This window comes from Mus caroli, unplaced genomic scaffold (assembly GCF_900094665.2).
Source record: "Mus caroli unplaced genomic scaffold, CAROLI_EIJ_v1.1 scaffold_12238_U3_1, whole genome shotgun sequence".
Lineage (NCBI taxonomy): Eukaryota > Metazoa > Chordata > Mammalia > Rodentia > Muridae > Mus > Mus caroli.
This window is the reverse complement of record NW_018390806.1, coordinates 1-8,912: the sequence shown is the minus strand read 5'-3', so window position 1 is coordinate 8,912 and position 8,912 is coordinate 1. Positions and strand designations below refer to the sequence as shown.

The following is an 8,912-nucleotide window of genomic DNA, read 5'->3' as shown; positions in this document are numbered from 1 at the left end:
TTACAGTATAGTATTTGAAAGATATATTGGTATGCAAAGAAAACCACTGGTTAAATGGTAATCCTTCCATTGTTATGTATTTCCTGGCTTCTTATACTGTTAATTGAAGTATTTTAAACACTAATACATTGACTACTTATATGCAACTCTATAAGGTAAACAGGTTTTGATATCTTAGTGCTCTTGAAACTGTGACTTTTTGTTTTCCCAGATTCTTTTGTGTCCCTGCATTGACTTTATACTTGTTCAGTATCACGTTAAAATTTAACAGTGTGAAGGAGTTCATATACAAGCTGAGTGGCTTCTTTCGCAGCTTATCAGCTTTCCTGTTTGAAATACTCATTGCAAGCAGCTTATCCTGGCGCCTATGGAAATTTGACAACAATGTTGTGCAGGTTGTGTCCTTTGGATGGTGGGAAGCATGTTACCCTCAACAGTCTAATATCTCTGGGACACTAACCATGATGCTGGTATACACTGCTATTGATTCAACTTGGAACATTTCAACTGAATTTTTGTATGCACTCAACCTGATAGTATGGGCCATTTTGATGAAGCACGTGGTTCTGGATTTTTAGTGCAATGGCCATTAAGATCAGTTTCCAGAAACACCCATTTGTGTAGATGCAGATGTATTGCTACAAGACCTCTGCCTTAATATTGTCTCTTAGCAGCATGTTCACATTTCTTTCTTTGACCTGGAACCACATGGTAGATCTTTATGGACAAACCACTCTTGTTTTTCCACCTGATTTTCCTGTTAAGAAAGAAGCCTTGCGACGTAAACATTTAACAGCTGTGTTGCCAGTAGGACTCTTGATATCCCCCATGTCACTCCTTGGTGAGAGTGCATACTTGTCTCTGAGATATGCTATTTGAAACTACAAAGTCCTATGAAGGTGAAGTGTGATTCCAAAACGGCCCTTCTCAAGGCCTGAAGTTAGAAACACTGCATTTGTAGCATCTATGAGAATGTTCCTTGAGATGTTTCTTATTCCTCCAGGAAACTCATGTAGCCCTCAACTCATTCTTAATAAATGTGTTCTATGTCAAGCATCAATTGATTCTCAGGCGGTGTTTAAGCTTATTTCATCTTTGATACCCCTTAACTTTTTTATTTCTTTATTTTTTTAATATTCCACACTCTACAGGCTATGATAATGGGCTCAGATTTTGCCAACAAGCAGTAATAGGAAAATGTACATCTTTAATACATGCTGCAAAAATAAACAAACAAATGTCAAGTGAAATCACTTCATAAGAAAATTTATGCCTCAACATGGAAAAATAACCATAGTCTGTGTGGAGAAGCTCAGGTCCTAACTAAGACCTTTTTATGAACATTATGGAAATCCACTAATGAAGTACCTTCTTATACATATACACATATACAAAAATTTTAAACAGCATCACAACATCATTGGTTAGATGACTACCAAACTAGACATCTTATGCCTCCAATAAATTTTCAGTTGTCAGGATGGAAAACATTATTTTTATCCATTGATGCATAGGGTTTATAAGCAATATGTTTCCTGAAACAAAACAAGACAAAACAAACAACAACTACCAAAAACACTATAGGCTTTTCCAATGACATTCATAATTCTCTACAATATGATATTGTCACCCTTTTTTGGAGAATAATAATTTTTATATAATTTAACATGGAACACTAGAACTCATGCCAAATACAAGCTTCACACCCTAATGATAAGTATTTGTGTTAATCAATGTTAGACTACTTCTTATCAATTCAATAATGTATGAGGAAACAACATATAAAACATAGTTGAATACCAATGCTAAGAAAAGTACATTTTAATAAAAATAGATTGTGATTTCTTAAGGAAAGAATAGTCAAGGGAACATTGAGGGGATAGAAACTGTCTCTGTATGGCCAAAGTCAGGATTAATAAAAGAATATATTATATCTGGAGAGAGTTCAATAGTTAAGATCACTTACTGTTCTTCCTGAAGACTAGAATGTAGTACCAATACCCACATCACACAGCTTCATAACCCTGAGCATCCGCACTCACAAGCACATACACACATGCAGACAAACACACCTACATATAATTGAAATAATGAAAATATATCTTTAAAGTAAAATAATAGACTTTAATAAAAGACAAAGATCAAAAATATCAGAAACAAATGATGGACAGGGGAAACATGAGGAAAATAAGTTGGATGCAGAAAAAAAATACATAAGGCGAGGTGAAACCTAAAATCCCTGTGAAAGAGCAATCTTATCAAGGAGGCTAGATTGAATAAGGTAGGGCTGACTTTGGTTTGTGAATTTATGTTAGGTTAGTTGTAGCATATGATCAGACCTGATGCATGATTTCTTTGTCTATAATGAGGTCAGGACATGTGTACATGATAGAAGGAGACATATTTTCATGGAGAATTATGCCAGGGGATCCAGCAAGAGTATGGGGTTGAAGCTGGAGAATCATTCATCATCATCAACAAGCCAAATTGTTGTGCAATCTGTGATCCTGACCAAGAGCATCTGTCACACCAACCCCAATAGGATAATCTCTGTGACAATTTCCACAGAATGAGTTGATGGAGTTCAAAAGAAGGAGGCCTCCTGGAACCAGTTGTGGAACTCTTGGCTGAAAAAAAAAATTTGAGCTGTAGTTCTTTTGGCAACTCATCTATTTTATCTTTTCCTTTTCCTATTTACTAGATGTTCCTGATAGCCTTGGATAAGATCTTAAGAGAGAATAATAGGTATGAAATGATTCCTTGAGATGGAGTCACTAACCATGATCTCTGGGGAAACCAGGGCTTCACTTTATAAATCATGTATAAGACAGTATTGATAAATATAAACTTTCCTAACAATAAAATTTTATATGGCTTCACATGTGTCATCAGAAGTAGGGTTTGGTATATTGTTCAAGAAAACCTTAAATGAAAAGAATTAAAACAGTTTAAATTTATGCTTTGAAAATTTACAGAAAAACCAGAACTAGTTGTTAAATAGTAACTGATCATAAAAATTCATTAACTTGTTCTTGGAAATTAAACAGTAGCCATAGGTGATTTTTTTTTATGTTACTGTGCTAAATGATTATAATAATATCTGTTCTACCTGACACCTGATTGAATATACTTTTTTTCCTTTTCTCTAGACAGGGTTTCTCTGTGTAGCCCTAGCTGTCCTGGAACTCAGTTTGTAGAGCAGGCTGGCCTAGAACTCAGAAATGTGCCTGCCTCTGCCTCCCAAGTGCTGGAATTAAAGGCGTGCACCACCACTGCCAGCTTGAATATATCTTTTGAAGTTGTTATATAAGGATGATTTTATGTTTTACTGTCCCAAAGGATTATTAAAATATCCATTTTATTTTACAGCTTCACTGAACACGGATTTTCAGAGTTGTAATACCTGTTTCTCTATGAATAAAATCCCTTGTTTAAGAGCTGCAAAATACACTCAGATTCAAACTGCCTCTGTGTTTGTTTCTGTTTGTCACTTCCAAATACTTACTCAACTAACCCTGAGGACCCTTATCACAAGGACCACTCCATACCTGACTGTGGTTGTCCATGGCAAGCATCCACAAATGAATGGTTCCAGTGTGCTTATTTTTCTGTGACTTGACTTTTAAAATCTTTCCAGTAGCTGTGTGACCTCAGATAGATATGATGCTGTGTTGTTGGCCAAGGTACACAATCTCTAGGAGAAGAGCAAGAAGAGGAAAATCCATTCTCTCATCTAAGTATTCAGATCTAGGACTTAGACACAGGTAATTGCAAGAACTAACATTGTTCTGCTTTATATATGAAAGAAAATTGTTATTAGTACTACAGTGTGAAGGCAAGGGAGTGAAGAGAAGTCTATGCTGAATAAGGATATGAAAATTCAATAGTAAAAGCTGAGTCCATATAAACCTTGGTTTGGAAGAATAGACCTGAAACAGGTGTTCTTTGTTCCTATAGAATTTACCATGGAAAGTTCATGCAGGGGCTAGTTGACAATAGCCAGCCATGCACTGAGGTCCCTGCATGATTCAAGATTACAGGGCAATACCACTATAAATATCACCTATGAATCTAGGTTAAAGTTGTCACACTCAGGCTTGATCATTTCAAAAGTCCCCACGAAAACCTGATGCAGCACTTTTGTGACCAGAGGAAGACACTGTAAAATGGATGACTCTGGTTATAATCAGACCACCAGTTGAAGCAGCCTAAAAGACTGTGAGCATATAAAGTCATTATTAGGAATGCTTTGGGGAATATTAAACCCTGAATCCCAGTGTATATGCTGTGTGTCCTTGAGGAAGTCTCAGATTTGTAGATGGCACTAGAGGGTACGTTTGGACTTGCCCACAGATAACATGTCCATGTATTCTCCACAAACTTAGCTAGGAACTCTGCTATGGTAACCACAAACGTCATCTCTCTAATGGAATAAAACTCAAGGAAATTTGGTGGAGAACAGAGTTCCACAAGCCAAGAATTAAAGGGTAATCAGGGCACTGGAATGCAAAGATCAGTGGATCCCAGCATGCAAACTGGTAAACAACATGTAGATCAGAATCAGGACTTGGAGTATGGAGAGGACAAAGTCAATCTGGGGCTTAAAGAACCAAATGGAAAAATTAGATACAGAAGCTGCAAGAAATGACCTAGTCCAGGGAACATGAGCATCTTCTGGACAGAGGAGAAATTTAGGGAAGTTCTTCAACCAATGTGAACCACCATCTAAAAAAAACTCAAAGAAAAAACAGTATTATCATCTAAAATATGTAAAGGCCTTCATCAGAATCCATTACTCTTCCTGATAAAGTGCTTAAAGAGACTGTGGATCCAAGGCACATGCCTGCATATACTAAAGGAAATATAGAGCAAATCAATAGCCCACATCAAATTAAAATGGAGAGAAACTTATATAAATTCCAGTAAAATCAGGAACAAGAAAAGGCTGTCCCCTTTCTCCAAATCTATTCAATAGCATTGAAGCTCTAGCCAAAGCCTTAAGAAAACTAAATGTGATAAAAGGGCAAATTTTAAAAGAAGAAATCAGAGTTCTGCTATTTGAAGATCATAAGATACTATACATAAGCAACAACAGAATACCTCCAAGAAACCCCTCAGTCTGGTACTTTCCTTCAACTAAGTGGCTGGATTCAAATTTAAATAACAAAAATCAGAATCCCTCAAAGATAGCAACTATCCACAGGTTGAGAAAGAAATTAGGGAAGGAATACAATTAATAGTGGCCACAAATAACATAACAATATAAAATACCTTGGTGTAATTATAACCAAGAAAGTAAAAGACTTGCATGATAATAACTTCAAGTCTTTGAAGAAGATATCAGATGATGGAATAATCTCCCATTCTTGTAGATTATAAAGATTGACCCAGTAAAAATGGCCATCTTAACAACAGAAATATGCAGAAACAGCACAATTGCTATAAATTTCTAACATATTTCTTTACAGAACTTGAAAGAACAATATGCACCTTCATATAGAAAAACAAAATCAAATACAAAAATCCTAGTATAGATAAAACAACACTGCACAAGAAACAGACATCTGGAGGTATTGCAATCACACATTTAAAAATGTTTCAGAGCAATACTAATTTTTAAAAACATGGTATTGGCGTAATACTAGACACCTTGATCAATAAAATTGAATCAAGGATGGAAGGGTGGAACAACTGTGCAGATCAGGAAAGTTGTCAACTCTGGCCTCAGAAAAAATAAGCCCACCACCTTCCTTCTGGGCCCAGCACAGGCTGCTAAGGGCATCAGAGTGCTCTTCACACTGCAGGACATAGGGATTTCCTTGGGAACATAGGTGAATGGAACTCAACATCAGCTCCAAAGAATCTTGGAGGGTCTTGTGCCAGCAGGAACAGGGACAAAGGAACCCCGCCTGACCAGAGGCTGGGATCCATTCAGGTTGGGGCCAGCCCTGAAATCTTCTGCATGAACCCGGCCGAGGACATCTAGGGCATCAGAGGACTCTCTATGCCACAGGACTCCTAGGACACCCAGGACCTCCAGATTACCTGAGAGCATGTGGGTGATAGAAGCAACAGAGCTTCTTGGTCAGGGTCCCCTCTGGCCTTCATCCTCAGCCAGGATGTGGAGCTGAGACCCAGACACCTGGGCATATTCCTTGCCAGAGGATAATCAGCCTACAGGGAGGGTTCTGACCCCAGAATTCAGGAGGGGGATCAGAACTCCAGACAGTTGGACACCTGCCTTGCAAGAGGAGAGCTTGCCTGCAGAGAGTACTCTGAGCACTGTAACAGTGAGAGAGTGGTGAGAATTGGACTCCCAGGAGTACTGACAGAGGCTAACAGAATCACAGGAGGATCAAGCTCTAACCAGAGGCGGCTTTTACATTAACACCAGAGATTTCCAGATGGTGAAAAGCAAACGTAAGAATCTTAACAACAGAAACCAAGAACACTGGGCATCATCAGAACCCATTACGCCCACCACAATGAGTCCTGGATATCACATCACACCCAAAAAGCAAGATGCAGATTTTAAATCATATCTCATGACTGTGGTAGAAGTTTTTTAAGAAGAGCATTAATAACTCACTTAAAGAAATACAGGACAACACTGCTAAAGAGGTAGAAGCCCTTAAAGAGGAAGCACAAAAATCCCTCAAGTAATTACAGGAGAACACTGCTAAGCAGGTAGAAGTCCATTAAAAACTATATGCAAACACTGCTAAACAGGTAGAACAAACACAAAAATCCCTTAAAGAATTACAGGAAAACACAACTGAACAGGCAATGGAATTGAACAAAACCATCCAAGATCTAAAAATGGAAGTAGAAACAATGAAAAAACTCAACTGAAGACAACTATGGAAATAGAAAGCTTAGGAAAGAAATCAGGAACCATAGATGTGAGCATTAGCAACAGAATACAAGAGATAGAAGAGAGAATCTCAGGTGCAGAATATTCCATAGAGAACATCGGCACAACAATCAAAGAAAATGGAAAATGCAAAAAGATCCTAACTGAAAACATCCAGGAAATCCAGGGAACAATGAGAAGACCAAACCTAAGGATAATAGGAGTAGATGAGAATGAAGATTTTCAAATTAAAGGGCCAGAAAATATCTTCAACAAAATTATAGAAGAAAAATTACTATACCTAAAGGAAGAGATGCCTATGGACATACAAGAAGCCTACAGAACTCCAAATAGACTGGACCAGAAAAGAAATTCGTCCCGACACATAATAATTAGAACAACAAATGCACTAAATAAAGACAGAATATTAAAAGCAGTAAGGGAAAAAGGTCAAGTAACATATGAATGCAAACCTATTAGAATTACATCAGACTTCTCACCAGAGACTATGAAAGCCAGAAGATTCTGGACAATTTTTTTTTTTTTCGAGACAGGGTTTCTCTGTGTAGCTCTCTGGCTGTCCTGGAACTCACTTTGTAGACCATGCTGGCCTCGAACTCAGAAATCCGCCTGCCTCTGCCTCCCAAGTGCTGGGATTAAAGGCGTGTGCCACCACGCCCGGCCTGGACAAATGTTATATACAAACTAAGAGAACACAAATGCCAGCCAAGGCTACTATACCCAGCACAACTATCAATTACCATAGATGGAGAAACCAAAGAATTACATGACAAAACCAAATTCACACAATATCTTTCCACAAATCGAGCCCTGCAAAGGATAATAAAGGGAAAACACCAACACAAAGATGGAAACTACACCCTAGAAAATGCAAAAAAGTAATCCTTTAACAAAACTAAAAGAAGACAACCACAAGAACAGATTCCCAACGTTAACAACAAAAAATAACAGTAAGCAACAATTACTTTCTTGATTTCTCTTAACATCAATCGACTCAATATCCCCAATAAAAATACACAGACTAACAGACTGGCTATACAAACAGGACCCAACATTTTGCCACTTACAGGAAACCCACCTCAGGGATAAAGACAGATATTACCTCTGAGTAAAAGGCTGGAAAAGAATTTTCCAAGCAAATGGTCTGAAGAAACAAGCTGAAGTGGCCATTCTAATATAATATAATGCAATATAATATAATATATTCTAATATGGGGTTCCATCCCATAATCAGCCGCCAAACGCAGACACTATTGCATACACCAACAATAATTTGCTGAAAAGACCCTGATATAGCTGTCTCCTTTAAGGCTTTGCCAGTGCCTGCCAAATACAGAAGTAGATGCTCATAGTCATCTATAGGATGGATTTAGGATGTAGGAGCTTGAGAAAGTAACCAAGAGCTGAAGGGATCTGCAACTCTATACGTGGAACAACAATATGAACTAATCAGTAACCCCAGAACTCGTGTCTCTAGCTGCATATGTAGCAGAAGAAGGCCTAGTTGGCCATCATTGGGAAGAGAGGACCCTAGTTCTAGCAAACTTTATATGCCCCAGTACAGGGGAAAGCTAGAGCCAAGAAGTGGGAGTGAGTGGGTAGGGGAGCAGGGGTGGAGGGTATAGGGGACTTTTGGGATAGCATTTGGAATGTAAATGAAGAAAATATCCATGAAAAAGAAAAAAAAAGAAAAAAAAAACCAGATTGGCTAAAAAAAAAAGAACCCTCAAAACAAAAGAAAAGAAAAAAAAATTGAATCAAATCTTGGAAGCCAATCCCATGACAATGTATGTTTCTTGTATGCATTTGAAAGATGGATGCATTTCATATCCATACTGGAATTTGTGTCTATTTATTGAGGAATAGAGAGATATTAATTGTCATTGATTGTTAATTTCTGGTCATTTTTGTTCCTGTTGTTTATTTTTGTAATGTTGGTATTGTGTCCTCATATGAACATGACTTTCATTCTTTCCTTCAAATTGTCTTCTCTCTCTCTGTCTCTCTCTCTCTGTCTCTCTGTCTCTGTCTCTGTCTC

The 8,912-nt window shown here is 37.7% G+C and overlaps 1 pseudogene; it reads left to right on the top strand.

The window, feature by feature from the left end:
- Positions 1-211: 211 nt before the first annotated feature.
- On the top strand, positions 212-938 carry LOC110288840 (annotated as a pseudogene).
- The last annotated feature ends 7,974 nt before the right edge of the window (positions 939-8,912 follow it).